Source organism: Hesperophylax consimilis, chromosome 24, assembly GCF_061612785.1.
Source record: "Hesperophylax consimilis isolate HC1 chromosome 24, BYU_Hcon_1.0, whole genome shotgun sequence".
Classification (NCBI taxonomy): domain Eukaryota; kingdom Metazoa; phylum Arthropoda; class Insecta; order Trichoptera; family Limnephilidae; genus Hesperophylax; species Hesperophylax consimilis.
The window spans coordinates 20,242,348-20,267,706 of record NC_142859.1 but is presented as its reverse complement, the minus strand read 5'-3'; the positions used below and the strand labels follow the sequence as shown (position 1 = coordinate 20,267,706).

Here is a 25,359-nt window from a genome sequence, read left to right as displayed (position 1 = left end):
GGTCAATCGACATTAGTAGTTGCTGATAACATCATCTTTGAGGAGAATGGAACTCTCAGTCGACCTGATGGAAGAAAACCATTTTCAATTCAGATACTTGCTATGGTTTGAGAGGAATTTAGTGACCAGCTCTGAAAAGTCAGATATTACTCCACCTTCCTCTTCCCTATTTCATAACCCTTCTCAAAACCTTCAACCTCACCACTTATCCCAATAGGGAATGCCACAGTTTTACTGGATCCAGACGGTTGGGAGTAGTTGTGACTCTTGTGTCTATTCAAATATATATATATATATATATTAATTAAATATTATTAAAAGCTTTCGTACAAAATGCTAAGACCATACACCATTCCTTTTCCCATAGCCAACCAGCTCCATTGTGTACTATCCTTGTTTGGTAACCCTTTAAAACATGTATTTGAGAATCAAATAAGTATTAAATACCAGCTGCAACACCGTTCAAAATACAATTAGTTTGAATTATGCAGTAAAATATTTTAGTTTTCAGAAAATAGTTAATGTTTCCATGAAATACTTAAACGTTTTTCAATATTCACGGAATGTCCTTGGAGTATTGTAAAATTGGTCATTTACGTATTTGTCGGGGACGAATTCAGCTCAGTTGTAAACGAAACAAATCGTTCAGTGTTCATCCGTTATGCGTAATTTGGGAAACGATTCACGCGTATTTTAGAGTGGCGTGCGGTGCCAGATGCTTCATAAGATTTTAGATAATGATTAAGATTAATAATAACAAAATCTGGCAAGCTCAAAGCTGATGAAATACCCCTTAAGCGCAACTTTCCAATAATAGTTCCAATTGACTTGAACTAGCTGAACTACGGCAAAAACCGGTATGGGGAATGCAGTTATTAAAGTAACAAGTATCGTTGAAAGAGCCAACTGGAAAATCAGAAGACATATCGAATGGAAACCTGGAATAATCCATTATCCCGTTTTTCCTCATCTCCTTTTCAAATTCGCGTATTCCTCCATCACTTCCCACAAAAATATAAATAATATTTCATCTGGTTTCTTGCAGTGAGAACTTTTGTGCTTGACAGATTTATTTTATTATCAATCGAAATCGTTTTCTAAAAACTAGCGGCATCTTGTATTGCACGCCACTGTAAAATACGAGTGAAGTCTTTTAGGTTTAAATATTGAAGACATTATTAGTGATTTCTAAACGAAAATCTGAAACAGAAAAATCAGAAAAGGAAACGGTCACATCTGGGACTCGAACCCAGGACCCTTGTCTTTCCGTGACAGTGCTCTACCGACTGAGCTAATGGGACCCTATTCCCCTCGGTCATTTTTAACTGTATCATACTTCGAATAAGAACTACTAACATTGTCTTCATTTTTTCACCGCACATTTTTATTGGCAACTATCTTTATGTCTTCAATTGTCTTTATTTATCTATCAGCACTGTCACGGAAAGACAAGGGTCCTGGGTTCGAGTCCCAGATGTGACCGTTTCCTTTTCTGATTTTTCTGTTTCAGATTTTCGTTTAGAAATCACTAATATTGTCTTCAATATTTAAATATTACAATTTGAGGTTTTACTCAATAAAGTCATTCCGAAAAATAAATCTTTTAGGTTTGTTATTTCACATTTTTAGTTTGTGGAATATTATCATTAACTTCTTTTAAAGTTCTCCCACAGACCAACAAAATTTGTCGTACAATAATGACGAAATGTTATGAACTAGGCAATCAGTGTTAATTCATAATTCTTTATTGTAAATGTACATACTGAACTTTTTTATAAAATCAGATGCTGTCAAAACATCTGTGCCTTCAGAAATTATATTTCATGTCTAATGAAACTAGTACATAAATGGACATATATTTTATTAATTTAAAATTTTCTGCTGTCCGTCTCAGAATAGACATTGTTTAGAGAGGAATACATAATGTACAAGGAAATAAAACTGAATCGATAAATTCAGAGCACGCCACTGTTGGAATTTGCAAAAATTTTGGTATTTAAATAGGAATTCGTGCGATTTATCGTAATGCGGTGAACCGGGTGATTCCAAATCAATTCCACCAAATTACGCTAACAATTTGCGTTTAAAATGCAACAAATTCCCTAGTTTGGTCGACCCTAATTGGATTAAAAGCACAGCAGGAGTGTAATCAACGCGTGTTTGTGTGCTCTGGGGAACTAGGGAATGCTCGAAAGGGAAATCACCGTTTTAAACCAACTCACCAATGAAGTAATTAATTTATAACTTAAAATTGTTGCGATTTGCGAATATAAATACGTCGAAACGAACAGTATAATTTCCATATAATTTCAATGTGAGTACCAACTGAGAAAAAGGATCTCTCGTAAGTTAGCCAACCATGTAAAAATCTCAGTATGTTAAAAAATTGAATTTGGGAGTCAACCTTGGGCTGGAGCCCCAAAATACTTGATAAACCTAGCTACTTGAATAGATGCAAATTAGGACGGTCCGGTCTGTCTGATTGAAAATCCATTGTCAACAGACCGATTGCAGACAGATCTCTGATGCACAGACCCAATGTAGGCATGCTAAGTTTATTCTGCTAGTATGACAATGGAGCCTGCTCTAAGGAACTAGCAGCATTGATACCATGTACTCCGGTGAAATTCGAAACTCGAAATACCCGAATTGAACAATCGTTCAAACTCTGGTATCATGAAAACAGGTCATTTCTTTGACTTCTGTTTCCGCTTCTGCTTCCAACTCTGCTCCGGGCCTCTTCAAGACCGGCATTAATAAATCATTTCTTACAGTCTTTACCTTAACCCGCCTCACAAAGCTGCCTAACGGGGTGGCAATATATTCCCTTTACATATAATACATAGAAAAATAGCTATTTGTAAAATATATCACGGTTATTCAAATTCTATATTTGGAATTTGTTCTTAATTATGAAGAAATTTTATTGTATTATATTTATTAATTAACGGACTACGTCCAATAATAACACGTTAAATATTACGTCAAGTCAAGATAGGAACAAGGCTTTGACGGAGTTCACGATTTCTGCCACATCAATACAAAATATTACTTGCGTAATAACTGAATAATATCATTGAGACTTGCACCAAAAATTTAAGACCCTGAAATGAGTTGACGAGTTTTGTCATTCCGGACATTGGTGAATGGTATCTATAAATTGTGGATTGTTGACTAATGAAAAGCAGATAATTATTTCTGAGTCTACGGGAAGGGATATTGAAAGGGATGAGTTGCAACAAAGCAGGTGAGTCAATCAAACCGTTAATAATAATTTTTAAAATGCAGTAAAGAAGAACTGTTTAATTTTACTTCAAGTTATGAGTATGAGTTATAAGTATGAGTTATAAGTATGAGTTATAAGTATGAGTATGAGTATGCTTCAAGTATGAGTATCGATATGAGTAATGTGAATCATAGAATGGAAATAATACAGGCAAATTCAAAACCAGGGAGAACCGACGAACGGTGAATAGTCCATCCTGGCAAGTCAATTGAGATTCTGTAATTTTTGTATAACTACCAGTGAAATGAATTTTTTTTTAAATTTTTTTATGTGACACCTCACAAGAGTGTCCCTGCCTGTGCAGTGTACAGACAGGGGAACTATGTCACCACCCGGTTGGGCGGCGTTGTGAGGCGGAATAAGGTAGGGGCTGTAGGAAGGGATTTGTTAATGCGGGCCTTGAAGAGGCTCGGATTATAGGAGGGAGGAAAAACAAATGCCGGTAGCTCGTTCCACATACGAGCCGACTTACACAAAAACGAGTCGTAAAAACGGCCCGTTCTCATGAAGCCAACGTCAACCGTGAACGGGTGTTCAGTTCGTGTCCGTCGAGTTTCGCGCACGTGCACCGGTGCATTAGGAATAAATGCTGCTAGCTCCTTGGAGCAGGCTCCATTGAAATACCTGCAGAACAGACACAGCATGCCTACATTGCGTCTATGCATTAGAGAAGGCAATCGGTCTGTTAACAACGGATTGTCGATCAGACGGATCGCTCTCTTTTGCACAGATTCAAGCAGGTTTATCAAGTATTTTGGGGCACCAGCCCAAAGGTGGCTCCCAAATTCAATAGTTGGGCGGACTTGAGACTTGTACAGGGTCAGCAGCTGGTCACTGTTGAAGAATCTCCTAGCCCTGTACAAGACGCCCAACTTTTTGGAGGCCTGATTTATTCGGGCTTCTATGGATCCCCGATACTTGAGCTGGTCTGATATAGTAACTCCAAGCATTTCAATGGAGTATTTATTGGGGAGAGTGCTCCCATCAAATTGCACCAGACAGTCATTGATCTCCCTCTTTGCCGAAATCAGACACGCTCTGGTTTTTGAGACGTTGAAACTGACCAAGTTGGCCTTACCCCAGGCACGAACCATCTCGAGGTGGTGGTCAATTTTTTGCTTCAAAACTTCCCGAGCTGTTCGGACATCATAGGTGGAAGGGGGCCTGTCAAAAAGATAATCCTCGTGAACGGTGCTGTCATCAGCGTAGCAGTGAATTGGTGCACATTCAACGAGATCGTTGATGTGCAATAAAAACAGCGTCGGAGACAGCACAGATCCTTGTGGCACCCCCGCATTGATTTGGTGCGGTGAGGAAGAAGAGCCGTCAACCACGGTTTGAATTGTTCTTCCCCTCAGAAAGTCTGCAATCCAACTATGCAGGGTTGGGTGGATCCCATACGATGGTAACTTCCCGATAAGCGCCCGGTGCCAGACTCTGTCAAAGGCTTTGGAGATATCCAACCCAACGGCTTGAGTTTCACCAAAACGTTCTATGTACCGCCCCCAAATATGCGTCACATATCCGAGTAGATCGCCACACGATCGGTTTCGACGAAATCCATATTGTCGATCGCTTAGGATATTGTTATTCTCGAGATATGTGAGCAATTTGTTGTTAACCACCCTTTCTAATACCTTCGAGAGTATGGAAGTGATGGCTATGGGGCGGTTGTTAGAAGGGTCAGAGCGGTTCCCTTTTTTTGGGATTGGGTGGACGATTGCCTTTTTCCAAAGATCTGGCACCTTTCCACCTTTGAGAGAGAGCCTAAATAATTTCGCGAGCACTGGAGTCATTTCTGCAGAACACCTCTTGAGGACCAAGGCAGGTATTCCGTCCGGCCCACTGGCTTTGTCGACTTTCAGCTCGTTCAAGACTCGGATAACCTCTCTGTTCCGGATCTTCGGTTCCTCCATTTGAAAACCGCAGTGCGGAATGGAAGGGGGAGTCTCTCCGTTATCTTGAAGAGTTGAGTTTTCCGCAAAAATTTTGCCTAATAATTCAGCTTTCTCGCGGGCCGAGTTAGCCAGCCGACCATCAGGCTTGGTCAGAGGTGGGAAAGTGGTTCTGCAGAAATTTCTTCCGATCGAGCTAGCGAGTGACCAGAAAGCACGGCTACTAGGATTTGTTAACTATTTACTTTTATACGTATTTCCTGTTCAAATATGAGCATTTCTACTATTAAATTATGTTGGTAAATAAACTCGGATGGTGTTAGATAAACACTTTAGGTAAATAACATTATTTTAGGAACCCTTTGTAACATTCCTAAATTTGTTAAAAGCAAATAAAATATGACAGTTGTACAATTGAAAAAAAGTACAAACATGAAGCCTTATAGAACGTAAGCTCACTTAAATTGGACCCATGTCTGTATTCCTGAGTAAACTATTGTATGTAGCGTTTAACAAAATTACAGGTGACATAAAACTAAAAAATTTGCTATAGTCAGTGGATTTAAAGGGACATATCAAGATGTTTGAAAGGGAAATAATTTAACGTTCAAATAGGGCCATGGTCCATTCAAATATTTTTCTCGTCGATACCAAACGGTATTCAGAAATTGTCCCAACTGCTCCCTACCGTCTGGAGCCAATGAAACTATGGCATCACCAATCGGGGTATGTTGCGAGGCTGAAGATAGTGGGAAAGTAAAGGAGATGGGAAGAGGAAGATGGAAATGTACTTGGCTATTCAGATATGGTTACCAAACACGGCCAAAGCCATTTCAAGCAACGTTTAGATTCTGAATGGTGGACTTCCAGGAGGGCTATAATGAGAGTATCTTCCACTCTGGAAAGTGCCGCAAATATACTATGTATTATTTTAAATGAGTATTTTTTGTTATAATACAAATTAATCAAATAAAATTTACTTGCGCACACCGGGATTGAACCCGTGACCTCAAGCTAAGGATCTGCTTTCTTAAAAGATTCTACACGATATTATGAGAAGTTATAAGATTATTTTTTTTATCGATTAACGAAATATCAATTAAGCCATTTATTAGATGTTAAATCTAATATAATAAAATATCAAAAGAAATTTAAAAATAATAATTTGATCCATTCGATACTGATCCGTTGTAAAGAAAAAAATGTTCTTATAATATTTCAAAATTTGAAAATTATTAGAGAAAAATTAGATTTTTAAACGACATGATACTCTAAAATAATATCGGAATCGTAACGACGTAAATGAAGAAGACCTGTACATAAATATGCGGCGCGCGGTTCTGGTGTATGGAACGGATCTACGGTCGAATTTGCTCGAGCAGGCCTAGAAAATTGATATTTAATATTATTTCTGATCAAGAAATTACTAAAATCCCACATGTTATAGACATAATGTCTCGGGAAGATACCAATTCATTGTCTAGAAAAATAAAATGTTTTAATTACATTTTCAAACCTTTACATAAAATACTTTATTGGTAAGGTAGTGTTTTTATAAATCTTAAATTAAACTTACGTCCCGCGTGCAACCATTGTATTAGTAAAATATGTAGTTATGAATTCTTCCGGCAAACTCCTGATAAAGGTGGTGATGACTGATCTTAAAAAGAAACCTTATTAAAGAATGTGTGACACATCTGACTCTACAAAGCGATGACTTTTTGGTGACCAATCTGATAAAATTCCTTTCGCCTAACCTTAAAATCCATCATCTAAATGGCTCTAGTGGTAACTTGTGCTACTTCTTTTATAATAAAGAAACATCATTCAAACTCTCTAAATAGATTTTAAGGATTATTTCGTTTGGCTAGGATGTTTAGTTTTTCACTGTGAGTGTAATGAACCTTAACGATTAGTTATTATTATATATAATTTATTAACTAACTAATGAATTAACTAACCATCATACCGTTTACCCGCAGAGATAGGTAGAGAGAATGGACCGCCAAACAATTCGGCACACACTCCTTCTCTCATTCCCATTCATATATCGTCTCACACATACTCTTCTATTATTCTGACTGTTGACATGGCCTGACTCAAGTATCTTATGCACTTGACCGTGCCGTGTCTTCCTCGAGCGTCCCCGACTTCTCCTACTATTCACATTCGTGTCATATACTCTACTTACACTCCTTTCTTCTTTCATTTGTTCTACGTGCCCAAACAATCTTACTCATGACAATTACATCGGCACTGCATTATTTACCGATCTCCTCATTTCTTACACGATCATACATGGTTTTATCACACATACGCCTCAGGGATCTCATTTCTACAACATTCAGTCTACTTTCACCCTTCCTCTGCCAGTTCCATACCTCACTTCCATACATCAGGCAACAATGTAGTGCAGGTACCACGACTATATTGTGGCCTGCAAGCTTCGCTTCTTTTTTGTTAGCGCCAACCGCGTTCAGTCCTCGATCAATGGAGTTATATGCGTTTGCGATTCTTTCAATATCTCTGTCAGCCATCCTATCTCTGACAAACATACTTCAGAACAATTACATAAACATTATGTTTTATATACCATAATGCAACTATTCGCAATAGCCTTGTCAAGTGCCTGTCAGGTTTCACAAAAAATGTATATAATCAAAGCATTATTATTATTTTTTATTAGTTCTAATGACTAATGGATGAGTTGTGCCTAATCAAGAATAGTCAAAAAAATCACAAAAAACTGTAAAAAACAGTTTTTTTCGTATTTAATCGATGTGGAGGGCGTTTGAACCCTTCTAGCCGGACTCGATATACCCATCACCAGAACACACTGATCCTCAGATTCCTATCTATCCTACGTATCATTTTCTTTCCCAGAACTTCTTATTCTGCGTCACCCCAAAGAACCCCCTATAAATCATCCCCAAAGATGACAAAAGCCCGGTGGGAAACAATTTTTCTCCTAGCTAAAATAATATATATTCAAAATAATAAATGTTACCATATTAGTTGGTTTGGTTATGTAGAGAAAATCAAAAGATTTAGATGTGAATACCAACAAGAATCCCAACTACTCCTAACCGTCTCGAGCAAGTGAGACTATGGCATCCCCAATTGGGGTATGTTATGAGGCTGAAGGTAGTGCGGGGAGGAGGACGGGGATGGAGTACCTGGCACGGATAAGCCGTTTCAAGCAACGTTTTAATTCTGAATGTTAGTCTTACACCAGGGCGATACTGAGAGTATCTTATACTAAATATTATTTTTAATTTATAAATTTAAAAATAATACAAATTCATCATGTAAAATTTATTTGCACACGCCGGGATTTGAACCCGTGACTAACGGATTGCTGGTCGAGAGCATTACCCCTCGACTATGGAGGCCGTCAAGAGAAGTAGCAAGAAAAACAACAACAGGCAAATGAAAAAGGAAAAATCAGCCCAAAAGAAATTGCACTATAAAGTGAATAAAAACTTCTGTCAGATCAAGCTAGTAGCCGAGTGGACAAATGCGTCGGGTTCCCACCCACCCAGGCGTGGGCGGAGGTTAAATTCCTCCATCAGCCACGTAAATCCTTCATCATTGCACCGGTAAAATTTTCCACGTAAAAAGATGGTAGTAGGAAATATTTTTTTTCCAGGTTATCTGTCTTAGGACGGGTTGTTTCAGAAAATTTGAACAATTCATCAAATTTCAACGTTCATTTTCGGATTCTGTGAAAGTCCTATTCAAGATCTGTTATTATATAATTAAAAATTAGTTGCTTGACAGAACTGAAATAATAACAGAACTTGAAAAAATCTTTCACAGAAAATTAACTCCAAAACAACCCATCCTTAGAGTCTTGTCGTTCTCAAAAAAGGAAAAAAAAGTGAAAAAAATAATGTCTAAATAACAGAAGAGATTGCAATTAAAAAAATATGGATAAGCAAGGAGTGTGTGCCAGAGAACCCTACCCTTGCAAAGAAATGAAGAAATGTTTTAGTAAAGTGGTTAATTACTTATCTGTAATCTCAAAAGTTGATTTCTTGAACACATTTAGCGTGTTTTATAGTACTCGCATTATCATCCTTGTCTTAAAAAAATTCAACACTCCATAAAATATATCATGGCATAAAATAAACACCTATTCCTTGAGTGCCACATTCCTAACTTATCTTTTAGGGAGGCACTAAATACTCTTTAGGGAAAGGGTTCACTTATCTTCTTAATTCGTCCTTCGTCCGTTTACCAGAACACTTTGCCTTACCTCCTCCTGCCTTCTGTGTTTCTAATAAACAATTCATGGCCTTTTAAAAGACAGATACAAAATTTACAAGAACTTTTAAGCTGACGTCGATTGAGCGGTTAAAATTAATTTATTAGAGTGTGGTTAAAGGAGAATTTATTGTATTTAAATAAAGGAGAATTAATTGTATTTAAATAGTGGAGAAATTATCTCATTTCAATAAAGGAAAATTTATTTTATTTAAATTAAGGTGAATTTGTTGTATTTAAATAAAGGAGAATTTATTATTTAAATAAATGAGATTTATTGTATTAAAAAAAAAACTAAAGTGATTTATATTTTTGAAGTCTTATTGGAAGCTGATTTTTAAATTTAAAAAAAATTATGTCGTTATCATTATTTCTTTTTAAAACTGAAGTTACTAATTATAGCGCTATTTCTGCAGGGGTAGATAGAGTAGCAGATACTCTAAGTACCACCCTGGCGAAAGACTACAATTCACAAAACAAATTAAATGGCTTTAACCTTGTTTTGTGACCAGATTTGTATAACCAGGTACTTCACAACCTTACAATTGGCGATACCATAGATCTACTGGCTTCACAATGCTTTTTTTAAGTGACAAACCACAAGAGTCTCAACTGCTCTCAACCTTTTGGAGTCAGTGAGATTATGGCATACCCAATTGGGGTATGTTCTGGGGCTGACGGAAGAGAAAGGAGGGGAAGTAACTGGTAATTTAGTTTTGGTCACCTAACATGACTAAAACCATTTCAAAATAATTAAATGCATGTTTCAAGAACGTCAACGTTTCTCTTCTGGTCTTCCACAAGGGCGTTACTGAATTTATCTGCAACTCTGTAGGGAGCAGTTAGGACTCTTGCGCAGTAATCACAAAAATCAGAAAAAGAAAAGTTTCTCTACAATAATACAGTAAAACCAAAAAGCCTGTAATTTAAACATTTTAATTTCCACGGCTCATTTTACAAACCCTCTTTAAGCGCTTAGCATCGCAGGCAGGTTCGGGGCCCGTTTATCTGACTGTTGCCTAATTTATGACTCGGGTCTGGCTTTCACTAACGCGTTACCGCAAAAATCCAAAGAAGGAACACAGCCTCTTAAAATATAGTTAGCACTTCCTCCCTTGCTGCCTCCGCCCCTGGAGGGGTGGTAATGTACAAAGAAAATGGTAAAAGTGCCTCTGTTATTCAGTGATAAGTTGGCCACAATTTAAGAAATCCTTAAATAATGCAGGCCTGTTTAGGATAAGTGTAGTTTAGGTAAATCTATTCGGTTTCATGTGAGCCTTATTTCTAGCTTTTGTCCGATACTTGAGTTCGGATTATGATTAGTTTCAAATGAATGGTTATTTTTTTGGTTTCAAAACAAGCATTCGGAATTTCTACTGATTTATAACACATTTCACGTGAACACTTTGAGTTTTTGAGTTCTTAAAAAGTATATGTTGTTTTGAAGATAATCTATACATTTGTAGAGCTGAAACGGTAATTATTTGAAATTCCCACGATAGAAAAAAATAGCAAAGTATGCTCCGAAATTATTAAAAACACATTTTTTTCTGTTATTTAATATTTTAAAGGTTTAAAAATCACTTTGTCTGTTTAAACATAACTTAGAAATTTATCCAAAAATTTCGTTATATTTTAAACGAAGATTTTATAAGTTTTTTTTCTTTATTCTGGCATAATTATTAGTATCGTTTTTTATATTCAAAAAATCTTATGGCACTGCTTCTATTATTTATAAATACATATATGTCCCTTCCAAACCAACTTTTTCTTCTTTATGAAGGCTTACTATGGAGCCTTAAAGGGTTAACATGTCTTCTTTCGATGCTCTCTCCTATCGAAGGCTGACTTACAATCTTCAAGAATTCCAACTACTCCGATCCGTATGCTGCCAGTGAGATAATGTAATCCCAATTAGGGTATTTGTGAGGCTGAGGATGGTGGAGAGAAAAAGGAGATGGGGAAGAGGAAGGCTGGAGTAGCTGGCTATTCACCAAATAAGGCTAAAGCAAAAGCTATTTCAAGTAAAGTTTTGACTCTGGATGGTGGTCTTACACCAGGGCGATACTGAGAGTATCTCCTACTCTGAGACGTGTCGCAAATATAATATATATTATTATAATTCAGTTATTTGTGAAATAATCCAGATAAAGTTCTTCCTAAATTCCTCCAGCTTGCTAGTCGAGAGCTTTACCCCATCAGGTAAACCGGTAAACGTTGAGGCCGTCCTTGTGGATTGAGGTGATTTTCCCATGAAAACGGCGCTATAGAAATTATCCAATCATTTTATTTCTTAACTCACTGAGCATAAATATTATCCAGCATGGGCACTTTAACGACTCACGATTATTTTAAGAGCTTCCCAAAAGTTCTAAGAAAATTGACAAGTCCGCTGGGTCTCTATTCCCCACCGCAAAAAGTGTGAAACTGCCCCATTTCATTCGCGGATCTGTCAAGAGTTGTTGTAAAGGAGTTCTTGGTAAAATTTTCGTAAACTAAATTTCAGTTTTTTCTACTTCCTGTAAACTTGTAAAATTGGAATTAGTAAACTTCCCCTTTGGCATTAAAAGAAACATTTTTAAAACTGACTAACCATTTACACGAACCAGGGATAGGTAGCCGCTCGAGCGATTTTTGGCATATTATGCCAAGTTTGCTAGAACGTTTTTAGCGATCGCTTGGAATCGATAAATGGTGAAATCTAAGTGGATTAATTGACTTTATACCGCAGTAAGCAGTTTCATATTTTATATGTCTTTATTATTATTATTATGGGTTCCATGAAACCTCAAAACAGTGACAATTCAACACACTTTTAAAAAGTGATATAAAGTCGTTAGAAACGATGAATTTTTTTTAACCTAACCAAACCTAACTTACATAACCCAGTTAATAAAATTTTTGTTTCATCACTTTCCATGACTTTATATAACTTTTTAAAGATGTGAAGAATTATCATTGTGATGATTTATCCGGTCACCGTATTCTTCGATCACACGCTCTACATGCACAAACCATCTAAGCGTACCTTTCATTACTGTTAAGATTCACGTACGTGCACCTGTGCACGGGTGATCAATGCTGCTTGCTACTTAGAGCAGTTTTAATTGAAATATCTATAAAACATACTCGGCATGCCTACATTGCATCTGTGAGAGATGTCAATAGGTCTAGTGACCACGGACAGTCTGACGGATGGACGGTCTGTTGTCAATCAGACGAAACGTCCTTCTTTGCACAGACTCAAGTAGATTTATCAAGCATTTTGGGGCTCTAGCTCAGAGATGGATACAAATTCAATTGTTTGACGTAATTGAAATAAGTACAAGGTTAGCAGTTGGTCACTGTTGAAAAACCTGCAAGCCCTGTGGTTATATTTCGTCTTCTTAAATATTAATAAATTACGACTCAATTTGGTTGGAGCGGTTTATTATAATGCATCCAAAAATAAACGTAAAAACACAAGCAGAACGTTTTACAAAGGAAACTTCGAGATATAATTTCACGCGCGTAACGTAGGCAATTAACTCGGTATCGGTGTCAAGCTTGCTATTACTTTACTGTGTACTGGTCCACGCCGGGTCGCTTTAAATAACTTGGCTGACGATGGTGGAAGGTTCGCGAGACTACCGGTAAGCAGGTAGGTACTATCCGACACATTGTTATGCATAGGGCACTACATATATACGTGCCTAAAGATATGAAATTAGCGGCCGCCACAGCCCTATATAAGACGCCTCGTTTATTGGAAGCCACATTTACTCCGGCTTCGTGGAGCCCGGTCTAAGATATTTACATGTTAATGAAAAGTCTTAGTGATCTAATTTCTACAGTATTTAGACAATGTCCTCTGCCAGTACCATACACATTTCTTTTTAAGGCAATACAAAAAATGCAGATATAATTGTCTGGTTGGTGATAGAACTGATAAATGCATTCAGTTAGTCTGTTGGCTATGTCCTTCATCATTGTACAAGGAACATCTTCCACTTATAATGATACTAGTGTAAGATCTTTAAAAAATGCCTAGTTATTCATAACCCGAAAATTTATGGCTTTCTTTTAAAAAATCAAGAAAGAAACAAAGAATTTTCTCATCTCTTTATATCGAGTAGGTACACAATAGTAGACTTTTTCCTTGAAATAAAAAAAATATATTCCATATCTTACATTTTACACAGATATTCGTGATAACTATCAATATCGACACTTGTTCAGTTCGAACAAAACAATTCAAACAGTTTAAATTAATAAACGGATTTGAAAATGTCAAATTATGTTTGAATTGTAATGTCTCCTTTGACGTACTCTGCGACACTTAGAAATGAATTATAAATTACATTTACAAATCACTGTCGCTCCGAATATTTTAGCTTCCCTCCTTAATAGAAGGATTTAAATTGATAACGTTATTTGAATTATCTACAAAATTTTATAAATAATAATTTTATAATTGATTACACTTCGAGGAAATGTCTTAAGTTATTAGGGTAGAAGTTATGGGAAAATTTTCAATGAAATGAAATATTTTTTAAAAAATTATGAAATTTTTGAGTGTGGATAAACTACACTGTTTATTGTCACACTAATTGTACAAGTTACTGGAAGGAAATCTGACTGGTTTTATACATAATACGAAAGCAGACATACCCATTTATACGTCGGTATAATCATGCTATATCTTTCAAACAAGATTGTCTCTTTCATACATTTAGACATAGGTTCATCACAGTAAATGAATTTTTTTTTATCGGTAGATCATAGTGAAGATATCATTATCTTAATTTGTAACAAAAAATTAAACACTTGCATATTATTGTAATTTACAGAAAATAATTTCCCTCAGGGCCTATATCATCTTTTGAGATACCGTGTGGAGGGTGTTTTTTAAGAAAAGGAAGAAGAGGAAGCTCTGGGAAGGTAAAAAGTATGGGGTTGGGTAAGAATCTAAGGATCATTGTGTCTGGGAGTGACGGACATATTAATACATCCCTCCCACTGAAGCGGAAGGCGATGGGTTGAGATACCAGTTGGAGACGTCAAAGGGTCTCCTCAAAACAGCCTCTTCCGATCTGGCACGTCACGCAGCTGGTGGGCAGGCGCATCATGAACACACCTCACCCGATGAACCCGGGCTATCCAACAAATATTTCTTGGGGCGGCGGTACCCATACCCGCCTCCCAAATCGAAGTTTACCTTAATTTAACCACAAAACCTTCCAACCATCTTTCTCGTGTACCTACAGTCAGTTATTTTATTTATTGGATTCCGTCTTGCTAGCGTATACATATTATATTAGTGAATAAAAACAGTTAAATACGCGGTGGATCATGCCGCTTGACAGGTACCGCAATATTTCACCTCGGTGACAATTTAAATCGGCGTATGATTAATGTGAAAGAAATTTCTGAACACCCGATGGTGAAAAGTTTCAAAGTATATGGCGAAAAAAAGACGTCGAAATAACTCCAATGACACCACGTGTTTGTACAGGTTGGCGTAAGTTAACTCGTACTTGTATTTTTTATTGGAACAAATTTTCTTTAACTTTAAGGGTTATACACATCAATGTAATATATCATTGAAGAAGAAGATGATGCTAACAAATCAGAGGGAAACATAAAACTGAAAAAGACACAGAAGATTAAAAAGATGTATATAGTAAGTGAAAGTCACTATCGGGGTATGATAGTGAGGATATCATTAATAATTCCCCTCAGGGCCTATATCATCTTTGATGATGCTGTTCTTCTTTTGTATGTTGGGGGGGGGGGGGGGGGGGGGTCAGAGGAGGACATCTAGGTCTGCGAGCCATTCTAGGGCCTCAGGCGTCGACATGTGAACATCATCAATCCCTCCGGGGAATGAATGGAGCGGGCATTCGTTGACCACATGTTCAGTGGTCTGCACCGCACCACATTCACACATCACCGACTCTTTAAGGCCCCATCTGTGACCCCGTAAGGTTCTCTGTCTTACCGGGACAACGTCTTTATCCACTCGACCATTTTTGACCTAATTATTAAAATTCGTATTTATCGATCTCCTATTTCAAATTCAGAATTAACAATATTATCTGGCAAATAATTTTCCCCATATTTGTGGCAGCTATCTTTTCGAATGATCATAAAGTTCTAAAAAAATTAGTTTGTAACCTAGATAGTGTCTCCGATAAACATGTCGGTTTTTTTTATTTATATTAATAATATATAAGTTATTTCAATAAATCAAACACAATTAAGGCCCAGTTGTTACGCAGAAATTAACGTGTGACAAAAAAATTAAATTGCCACTTAGCGCCATTTTATCTTTTGACAGTTAAAAGGTTTCCATTAAATACGTGTTGCAACTATCGTGTTGTCTTGTCAACTTATTACACTTTCACCTAGAGCTGAAAGGCACTTAGAATTGGCGTTCGAGTACCTTTCAAATGTCAAAAAAACAAAATGGCACTGAATTGTTATTTGATGACAATTTGATGACAGTTTAATTTATGTGAAACATCTGGGCCTGAGGGTTTAATTCCTAAGAACATACAATTCCTCGTATACGTTTCGCAATGTTTAGGGACAAAGTATTCAACGTGATGTGCCCACATTTTAATAACCTTGTATTTAGTCTGAGGTTAGAAACTGACTTCAATAAGTATTATAATCACAATATTTTTTAGAAAATGATTAAAACTCATTTTAATGCATACTTTTTCAAAGGGTCTCCTCAAACCAGCCTCTCCCGATCTGGCACGCCACGCAGCTGGTGGGTAGGCGTATCTTGAACACACCCAATGAACCTGGCCACCCCTGCTAAATCACCAAACATGATGACAGAGTTGTTGGTTATCTAATAAATGGTTACCGGAGCAGCGGTACCCAAACCCGCCTCCTAAATTGGAAACAACTATCATCAGATTTCCAATGATAAAATATCAAACTAAAATTATTTAAATTTATTATTTATATAATAATGTTATATATTATGATAATGTGGTCCTCACAGGGTACTTTGCCCGTACTGAGGCCACGCACGGGAAGTAACAGCTGTGAAGAAAATCCGTCCAATTGCGTTAAAATAACAACTGTAATTTTTTATATAGGTAAGTATTATTAAAACAATACACAGAAAGCATAATAATCACTTGTTTTGCAAAAAAAATGTTTTATTAAGGATATACATAATATATTATTATGGATGTAAATTATATAATACAGGGTGTTCCAATAAGAGGTGTTATTTTGAATAGCCCGCTATTTCGGTAGATGTTACTATTGAAGCTGTCATTTTTTTACATTTGACATGTAAAAACTACGCCATTAATAAATAATGGAACGATACACGCTTCAACAACGCATTCAAATTATTCAAATTCACTTGAGTGAATCAAATGCAAATTATCTTGAGTGATGAGGCCTATTTTCACCTCGGTGGCTTCGTCAACAAGCAAAATTGTCGCATCTGGAGCTCCGAAAACCCAAGAGTTATTGTTGAAAAGCCTCTTTATCTTCAACGTGTGACTGTTTGGTGCGGTTTATGGTCCGGCAGAGTCATTGGACCTTACTTTTTTGAAAATGAGGCTGGAGCAACAGTTACGGTGAATGGATTGTGCTATCGAGAATTTATTAATGATTTTTTAAGGCCGAAATTAGATGATATTGATTTGGACAACGTTTACTTTCAACGAGATGGCGCTACGTGCCACACAAGCAACGAAACCATTGATCTTTTACGATTGAATATCAAAATAACACCTCTTATTGGAAAACCCTGTATAATAATTCTAAAAAGTTTTATAAGGCTAGGTAATAGTATATTTGGAAAATAAAAGAAAATAACGTTTGTTATTTTATTTAAAAATGTAAAACAGCCAAAGCTTTGAAAACAATTATTTAAATAACAACATTTTACTTTCCACGATAAATTAATTGAGACGAAATAAATAACAAAAAATAATCATAATAATTTTGCGTTTGTGATTTTAAATTGTATTCATGCGGATTGCATAAAATTATTCAAGTTCAATGACAGCCTCCGTGGTCGTGGGGTAACGTTCTCGACTAGCGAACTGGAGGTCGCGGGTTCAAATCCTGGAGTGCGCGAGATTTTTTTTGATTGACTTGTGTTATTTTACATATTACTTATTAAAAATAATATAGAGTATATTTGCGACACGTTCCAGAGTAGAAGATACTCTCAGTATTGCCCTGGGGTAAGATGAACATTCAGAATTTGAACGTTGCTTGAAATGTTTTTGCTATTTGTTTTTGGGGTGTTATGCCGTGTTGCGCTAACTCATTCTTTAGCCAACGTTTCGGACAGCATTGCAAAGCATTGATGGACACTGCAATGCTGTCCGAAACGTTGGCTAAAGAAGGAGTTAGCGCAACACGGCATAACACCCCAAAAACAAATAACAAAAATACTTTTGGCCGTGAAAATCTTTAATCATATTTGCTTGAAATGGCTTTAGCCATTTTCGGTAACCTGAATAGCCAGGTACTTCCCCACATCCCTTTCCATCTCCTTCCCCTCCCAACTACCTTCAGCCTTACCAAATACCCGGATTGGGGATGTCGTAGTCTTACTGCCTCCAGACGGTTAGAGGAAGTTGGGACTTTTGTGCGGTTTTACATTAAAAAAAACTTTTAATTTTACAAATTGTACTGTCAAGTATATGTCGTATCAGATAATCGATAAAGTAGGTACCAACATAATTGAATTGAAATGTGCATATCTTTTGCTTAAATGTTTGACAGAGGCTTAGTTAAATTAATTGAGTGAATAGTAGGTATATAAATAACAATTCCTTTGACGTTTTAAACGGAATACATTAAATTGGGTGTTGTAAGGTGGACAGTATTTATTATGTGTCAATTTTCTGAGGGCAGCAAGCTGGGAACAGTTTGTCAGGATCCCCCATTTTGAATTTTCCAGGCTCCAAGGTTTCAGGACATCTGAGAGAAAAAACAAAAAAAATTGTGTCTATTATTCTTCATGAAACATTTTTGAAACTGAATTTTTTTTTATCAAATCATCATTCATAAATTCGTCCAATTTTTAATCATTAAATTATTACATTTTTAATTATTTCCAATTAACGCTAATTTGGGACATACTAGCGTTTCAAAATATTTTCTCAAATCTCCAAATTTACTGTTTACCATTTGCCAACACCGCAGAACTAACTTCCGCGGTACAGCGGTGACAAAACAAATCGTTAGCAAAACTACAGCGAAGCAAGAAATACTAGGAAACCGAAAACAACCCACTCTCTGCAATCTCAAAATCTAGCTTAAAATTTCAGTCTAAATAACTTTAAATAAATGTAAGTAAATTTTAAATTTTGAGGTGACATAATCATACAAGAACGGCGTGTCAAGCAAGTTTTGAAAATTAGTTAAATATTATGCTTTTGGTGAAAGAGAAGGTTGTTAAACCCTAACATACTCAATTTCTACCGATTAGTAACAAGTTTCTCGTTAACTCTTTATGTTTTTAAGTTCCAAAAAAATATATGTTATTTTTTAAGATAATATCTATACATTCGTTTTGCCAAAAGTTTCATTATATGAAATTCCCTCGATAGAAAAAAATCGCAAAGTAAGTTCCGAAAATTATTATATATCATGGTCAGAAATATGTTCCAAATGGTGTGTTAGAAAGAAAAAAACACATCACGATGCATATTATCAACTTGGTTTATAACTATTTGTGCATTTTTATCTATATCAATTAATTAAATTATACACATTATAAATCACAATGACGCCACTCAAAGACGAGAAATAATTTAAAAAAATGTAATTTTTTCGCAATCAGCCTCGAAATATCCATCTACATTTATGTAAATGAAGAAAAAAAACGGTAGAAGCTGCAAACAAGTTTTTTTTTCAAGAAATAAAAGTTAGGTGACAATTATGTTTATAATATACTTGTATAGTAAAATAAGATTTTGCTTTTGCATTGAAATTTTGATATTCCAAAAATCGAGTTTATTTCTAACAATAAAATTTGAAATCGTATTTCATGACCTTCCAAAAACAGTTATTTTATTTTCGGATGAATTCAGAAATATTTTTTTGGATTTCTGACAGAACATGCTAAAGGCCCGAGGGAAAATATCCAACGTAGATACATTTTGAATTTGTATATTGATTTTTGTAATTTTTTTTTGGGGTGTTATGCCGTTTTGCGCTAACAACTTCTTTAGCCAACGTTTCGGACAACGTTACAGTGCCCATCATCAGGGCAGATGTGTGACACCTGATGATGGACACTGTAACGTTGGCTAAAGAAGGAGTTAGCGCAACACGGCGCAACACGGCGCAACACGGCATAACACCCCAAAATAAATAACAGAAATACTTTTGGCCGTGAAAATCTTAAATCATATTTGTATATTGATATTTATGAAAGAAAGACATGTTTTTAACACTACTAACCCCTCTACGGTGATAAACGCCTCCCATTCTTCTCCATTGACTTCATCATAGATACTCTTAACATCTGGTTTTGCCGATCTCCTATTCCTAAGAAGTGAAGGAACGAAAATTGGCGTAAGTGGCCTCGGCTTCCTCAATTTAGGCAATCTAATTGTTTGCTTTAGAATGTCTCCATCGTCACTGGTTCGTAATTTTAGAAATTCGTTCAACCTTTCAAATCTGTTCAATTTTGGTGTTTGAACAACTAGGGAAGGTTTCAAAAGATCTTCGGAAAAATCATCCCTTGGATTTAAGTTTCCTTTGTCTCTAAATTCCTCTTTTTTTGACACGTCATTTGGTTCTTCTTGGTGCCAGATTGTTTGTCCATGTGCCTCATGAACTTGCTGATAACAGTTCTCTTGTTTCCGTAAGCAGTTTTGTCCACTCTGATAATAGTTTTCTTGTCCTGGAAAGATTTGATTTTCATGGGTATCTTGTTTAGGCAAATCATTTGCTTGTAACATCTTGTATTCAAATGTTGGAACGTTGTAAGTTGATCCAGATATATGGTGAATATTAATATCTTCACCACTGTGGTTAAGCATGACGACATTTCTTGTATTTGCACATGCATAACTGTCAGTTTTGTTTGTTTTCGTATCATTAACATGATCAGCAAAGTTTGCCCGGAAGTATTCCTCATAGGCATTCATATCTTTGAACTGTTCATTTGATAACGAATCGGAAAGATTGTAGACTTTCATGTATTCTTGTCTGAATTTTTCGTACTCTTCTTCGTCTTTTGGTACCTTCATGACATATTTTCCCAATGTTCTATCATATTTGTAATAAGAAACACTCATATCACCTTGCTCGTCTTCAATTTTTCTGTCGTTATCCACTTGAAGCGGTTCATAGTGATCATGCGAATGCTTATCATTTGGAGAGTGTTGAATCATTTCTACTGGCTTTACTTCGGCAATACTTTTATTGTTAGAATTATGAAGATCATTTTCTTCAAATGTTCTCAGTCCACCATCATCTGAAATACTTTTTGCTTGTGATAAAATATATTCTTCTACTTCCGGTGTAATTAAAAAGTGATAAATATCTTCTTCTTCAACTTCTTCACCGTCGTTATTCCAACTAGCTTCATCATCATTTTCAGCTAATTCATATCCAAGATTTTCTTCATCGGGAGTTACTTCCTCTTCATTGCCAAAGCGCACATCTACATAGGGTTGGTTAGGTCCATAATAATAAACAAATGAATTAGATTCTTCATCATAAAAATATTCCGGATAATCTTTGTTCTTAGGTTTAACTTCTGTTTGAATTCGTGTTTCAATTTCCGGTGGTTGAATATGAAAATTATCTTGACTCTCTAAGGCGCATATTTCACAAGCATCATTTTCAGTAGCGCTTGTTTCTGCATCATTATCTCTAGATCTGATACAATTATTTTGAATGTCAATATTATCTTCCGCTAATAAGGCATCAAGCTTTTTTCGGTACTCGGGATAAAACGTGTAATACTTTTTCAAGTATTCGTTATACTCTTTGTAAATGGCCTCAAAATTTTTATTTACCATTTCTGGAGAAGTGTAATATTCTTTCAAAGGCATAAGTTGCTCAAAGTTGTTTTTCGTTGTATCTTCGAATTTGTCATGACTGTTCATTTCAAAGTTACCAATTTCACTACCGTTCTCTGTGGTGCTTTTGTCTGTGTCTGTATCTTCGACGGTTTTGATGAGTTCTTTAGATGCTTTATATAGTTCAACTAATCTTTTAATATCTGACTTTATTTCTGGATCTTCAGCTTCTTTAACGAGTGCATTACACGCTTCATCGATTTCTTCAAATCCTTCATCTTCGCAATGTTCACTGTAGAATGGATTAATTCCTGTTTCATGAACTTCACTATCGTCTCGTCGACCGTCTTCAGCAGTTTTTGGGCTTTTTTTGTTCTTATTTTGTCCCGTGCGGTTTTCTTGCAGTTCTGGTACGTTATCATGCCCACCTTTTTTAGGAACCAGTTTAGCGTGGCAACTGAAATTACCACAAAATGCAGTAGATGGCCACGAAGAACCGACGGGATGCATATTTCCAGTAAACGGGTCAAGGCAGTAGACAGCATCTGTGAAAAAACAAAACGATTATTAATAAAACGAACAAAATTAACTGAATTATACCACAACAAAAGATTCATTGCCTGAGAAAGTGTATGTATTGATATGGAGATACTAGGTTTACCACCCGCAATTTCAGATTTTGAAAGACTCGAGGGCACACCAATGAAGGGTTCTATTGTTAAAATAATTATGCTCTAGTTGTCGTTAAAAAAGCCACAATATTTAACAACTTTTATTTTCAGATTTGAGGCTGTCGTTCGTCGACCTATTCGAAAGAACAGCTTTGATTAAGTGGTAAGTTTTTTTTTAATATTACTGGTAAAGCAAAACCTTTGATGAAAATTATTTAAGGTCATATAGGACATAAAACAGCAAAGCCAAATTTATATCTTTGAATACATATTAATCACCAACGAGAGCTCCAGAGTAGTGGATACTCTCATACTGATGAAAAACCACCATTCGGATTCGAAACGTTGCTTGAAATAGTTGAGGCCGGTTTGGTGACCAGACCTTCCCCTCTCCACTACTTTCAGCCTTACAACATACCCCGATTGGAGATATCATAGTCTCAATCCATTTGGGAGCAGTTGGGACTCTTCTGCGGTATTCATATACATTTAAAAAAACCCTCTATATGTAGATGCCCATAATAATAATAATAATAATAATTGGATGACTTGTATAGCGCCGTTTTTGTGCAAAATCACCTCAAGGGCGCTGTACAAACTTATAATACATTTTTACAGTGATCTATGTTATTACTTAACTATTTATGGAGAAAATATACAGTACAATACTTACCTGGTAGGTCACTTGAGATTAACACTTAATTAACATTATCTAATTGTTTATTGGCGAAATTTGGATACAGGATTTAGGACTTTATTGAAAAATTGAATATAACTGGACTTTCTCTTAGGAATGGTATATTTAATTTAAGGGTACGACAGCTTAAAAAGGTAAGTTTTCAGTTTAGACCTGAATTCTTTTGGACTTGTTATGGATCTTAGTTCCGGAGGGAGTTTATTCCAAGCCTTCGGCCCAGATACTCCGAAAGCGCCATCACCAAACTTAGTATTTGGCTTGCGCTTTTGCTTGCAGTCTGCCTACAGCTGATGATGTTGCTGATCTAAGCGTTGACTGCCTCAGACCAGTGTTTTCCGGGACGCATAGTTCAGAGATGTAGGGTGGGGCCATTTTATTGATGGATTTAAACACCATCCAGCACAGTTTGTACTGGATTCTTTCAGGGCACTTGAGCCAGTGAAGGTTACGAAGGTGTTCTGAAATGTGCGAATATTTTGAAACCCCGGTTATGAGCCGTGCTGCTGCATTAAACACTGATTGAAGTTTGTCAATTTGATATTTTGGAAGGCTGGCATAAATGCTGTTGCAGTAATCGAGACGTGAGACTACGTAAGAGTTGACAAGTAGTTTTGTTGCTTCTGTAGGAAGGTTTCTTCGGACAGACTTGAGTTATCTTAGGTGAAAAAAACCGGTGCTTACAGTCCTATTTATTTGACTTTTAAACGAAAAGTCTGAATCTAAATTGACACCGAGAAGTTTGACTGTTGTTTTTGGGATGATATCGCTGCCGGAAATAGTAATAGGTGAATTGTCTATGAAATGTTGACGTTTGTTTGTGGCTGCCCAGAGAAACTCAGTTTTAGATGGATTGAGCTTCAGCTTGTTTGAAGACATCCAACGAGTTATTGCTTCTAGACATGACTCCATATGTGACTCCGGACAGTTGAGACCTCGCATTCTGAATTTTTACCATACTTCCCTTGAAGGCTTTAAGTTTTAAGGCTTTAAAAAAAAATCGTTATTATTTAAGATATATTTCACTTTTATATTTATGTCGCGATATAATTTTGGCGGAACTTATGTGAAAATATATCAGTATATTTAATTTTTTTTAAATAGCTTACCTTTTTGGTTAACGTTGGTAGTTTTACCACTTGTATAAATCAAAATGTTACAAACTAAGAAACACACTGAAAATAACACTTTCATTTCGTGATTTAAAAAAAACAAAACTAAATTACAATTAAAACTATATTTCTACTCAAATATAACTAGACTAATGACTTTATATCAAGCGTTGATTCTGTTTATATAGCCGAGTGCTCAGGAAGGATCTTTTTTGATAACATCAGCAAAAATGAAAAACTCTGCGTAATTTTGTAGAACCATAACAATGCGGAATTAAAATAGCATTAATGAAGCAATTAATTATTTTAAAACGTGACTAAATTGTTTGTTTGTTTTTGTTTATGTTACAATAGCTTGATGACACAACTTAATGCATATTCGAAACGGAATATTAAATCAATGCTATATTTTATAATCAGCAAAAATTTATAGCATTTTTGGCATGTAAAGGTTAAGGACGGGATGTTTCGGAGGATTTGAACAATTCATCAAATTTCAATGTTGATTTCCGGGTTCTGTGATAGTCCTATTCAAGTTCTGTTATTATATCAGCATAGGGTAGTTGCTTGACAGAACTAAAATAAAAACAGAACTTGAAAAAATCTTTCACAGAACCTGAAAATTAACTTTGAAATTTGAAGAATTGTTCAAATTCTCCGAAACAACCCGTCCTAAGACTAGTAGGTTATACTTTGAAGAATACCAGAACTCGTGTCCAAAACAAATATAATTTTCTGTAACAATAAACTTATTCTAAGATATCTTTATATGAGAACGCATGGTGAATACCCACGATTTATGCCTCACATAGATTTGTTCTCCGAAACGCACTACGAAAGTCTCCAATCTAGGAGAAATGGCACCCTTCAAGTAACAGCTTTTAAAATCATGAACTTAAGTACTTCAAGTAACAGCTTTTAATATCTATTACATTGACAGCCCATACCTCTTGGAATGCTATAAATTGTTTGTACCGAACAACTACCGTCAGGGTCGACGCCACGACTTGCTCTGTATTCCACACGGAAGAACGGACGTTATGGCCCAGCATAGCATGACAAGAAGTATGGTGCTGCTAAATGATACCTCTAGGTCTCTTGACATTTTCAACATTAGCCTTGAAGATTTCAAAATTCATTTTAAGCAAGAACTCTAAAATATCGGTTATTGCTTTGTATATTTTGTTGCGTGTATTGTAATAGGATTGCATGAATCTGTTATGCAAAATATATACAGGGTGTATCGGCAAGTACCCGACAAATTTTAACCAGCTATTCCTTAGCATATTTGGAGTAAAAAATCTTATGTGCACTTTGCTGTCCGGTAACGTTTTTTTTTAATAAAAAAATTATTATTCATATTTTCACCACATGTCACCACTGTTTTATCCTTTGTCAAAGTTTGAAAACCCATCTGGCAAATATTT

At 36.0% G+C, this 25,359-nt stretch overlaps 1 protein-coding gene across 4 annotated transcripts in view; it reads left to right on the top strand.

Annotated features, from left to right (window-relative positions):
* Positions 1-25,359, top strand: part of nolo (ADAMTS-like no long nerve cord) — a 789,822-nt gene that overhangs the window by 90,958 nt on the left and 673,505 nt on the right. For all 4 annotated transcript variants that reach the window (XM_089646552.1, XM_089646553.1, XM_089646550.1 and 1 more), the window contains exon 3: positions 22,238-22,289. The gene's annotated coding sequence lies outside the window, so the exon portion shown is untranslated. The remainder of the gene's footprint in view (positions 1-22,237; positions 22,290-25,359) is intronic.